Source organism: Mobula hypostoma, chromosome 9 (assembly GCF_963921235.1).
Source record: "Mobula hypostoma chromosome 9, sMobHyp1.1, whole genome shotgun sequence".
In the NCBI taxonomy this organism is placed as follows: Eukaryota; Metazoa; Chordata; class Chondrichthyes; order Myliobatiformes; family Myliobatidae; genus Mobula; species Mobula hypostoma.
The window spans coordinates 60869370-60871838 of NC_086105.1; positions in this window are offsets into that span (position 1 = coordinate 60869370).

Genomic DNA, 2469 nt, shown 5'->3' on the forward strand with positions numbered 1-2469 from the left:
ATGAAGGCAGTAAATGTAGTCAATACACATCAATAAGACCATGAGATGTAGGAGCAGGATGAGGCCATTCGTGCCACCTAGTCTGCTCTGCCATTCCATCATGGCCGATTGATTATTACTTCTCAATCCCATTCTTCTGCCTTCTCCCTGTAACCTTTGACGTCCTGACTAATCAAGAACCTATCAACCTTCACTTTAAATGTACCCAATGACTTGGCCTCCACTGTCATTTGTGGTAATGAGCAGCAAAGCTTTAAATCCCTCTCGCTGAAGAAAGTCCTCCTCATCTCTGTTCGAAAGAGACATCCTTCTGATCGGGGGTGGGAGAGGGAATGTGCCCTCTGCTCCTAGACTCCCCCACTGTAGGAGACATCCACTCTATCTAGACATTTCAAAATTCTATAGGTACCAGAGAAATTCCAGTGATAGGTTCCGTGAGGGGATTAATTGGCTCTTTCAGGACTGAGAAGATATTAGTTGTGTGAGAATATAGACAAAAACAAAACAAAGCTAAGTATATTGGGGGGGGGGGGAATATCCTGGATAGAAGGCTCACAGAGCATGTATTTAAGAAAAACTTATTTCGAGGTACGGTGTGGAACTGGTTCTTCCTGTCCAACAAGCCATAAACCAGTTAGTAAACCCAAGCCTAATCACAGGACAAGTTACAATGGCCAATTAACTTACTCACCTTTTGGAATATGGGAGGAAACCAGAGCACCCTGAGGAAACCCACATGGTCACAGGGAGAACGTACAATCTCCTTACAGACAGCACAGGGATCGAACACCGAACTCTGATGGCCTGTGCTAACCGCCACACTACCCGTGGTGCCCACAAAGCTCAGTTGAAACTAGCTCACCTCGATCACTTCTCGGTAATGATCAAACAGAATGGCAGAACAGGTATGAGGGTACTTTCATTCATCCATTATCACTGCTAATCCCATCAGTGGCTGCCCATCCATAAAACTCTTTTTCCTGATGCTTTTATCTGAGGAGGGAAAGGGCTAGTGAATGTTTTGGGTAGAATTTGTACACAAAACATTAGATGTGGTGCCTAAAGGCCCCTGCCTTAGAGAGCTGTGGGCTTAGTGCTTGATGATAGAATCAAGCTGAGTAGCTCTGTTTCCATCAGCAGTCAAATTGAATCAAATAGCTTACTTCTGGCTCATGAAGTTTCTATGAAGGTTTTTTTTTCCCTAAAGCCCACCTTGCCTTTCTGCTTTCAAATGTGTTCAAACCATTTGCTGCAACATTTCAAAGTATTTTGCACATTCATGAATTACCTCAAGCCTCTGGATTTCATCTTCCACTCGACTGGGAAACTCTTCAACTGACTGGGCAAATGACTCTGATTTCTTCCTCAGTTGCAAGTAAATTAGTCGGAAAGTTGGCAGCAAAATTACAGAAGGATTAATAAAAATTGCAGTAGTAACAAATTCAGCTCACCAGTAAGTTACAGGGTATAAAACAGCAATATCGAAACAATCAGTTGTTAAAAAAAGAACCCAGCAATTTAATGTGACATCACTGCATGGAACGGAAGGAGTCTATTTGTTCCACTGAGACATCATATCTCTAAAAAAGAGCAATCCAACTTGCCCTATTCCATTAAGCATTTACTTAATTTCGAATGTTACTAATAATTTTTAGACAGTGTACTCCAGGTCAAAGTAGCTTGTTTAAAAATCTCGGTGGCAGTTAGCATGAAGCTTTACAAGACCAGTTGAAAGATTGTGGTTCAACTGCCGTAAGGAGTTGAATCACAATCTTACAGCTGGTAAGCATTTCCCCCATGACCATGTGGGATTCCTCTGGGGGGTGGGGGGGGCTCCGGTTTCCTCCCACATGTCTTCCAAAAGACATACAGGTTAGGGTTAGTGAGTTGTGGGCACGCTATGTTGGCGCCAGAAGCTTGGCGACACTTGCGGGCTGGCCAGAACAGTCCTCGCTGATTTGATTTGATACAAATAATGCATTTCACGGTATGTTTTGACGTACACGTGACAAATAAAGCTAATCTCTCGTTAATTGCTTTCGTTCCTTTGGCAAGTTTTAAATCCGTATCCTCCTGACCCTAACCTTGCTAAGACAGTTCTTTAAAAGTAGGTGTCTGTCTTCTGCAGTGCCAATGGTTCCAGTGAAGAGTAACATTTAGATTGAATGGTTGGCAATAATGGGACTTCACACCACTGACTGGGGCTCTCACCGGCCAGGTCACATAAGGTAGACAATCTATACCTGATCTCCAGGAATAATGGGTCTGCCTCCCCACCAGGACCTTGGACGATGATCCCTTGGTGTGTTCACTGAGTCAACTAGAAAACAAAGAGGAAACTAACAAGATGCAACAGCTTATCTGCATCTGATAAATCACAAAGAAATGCATTGAGAAATGCAACAGTTCCTAGGTATAACAGAGAAACTATACAGCATGTTTGGCAGCGTATCGAAGTTTAACTAGACC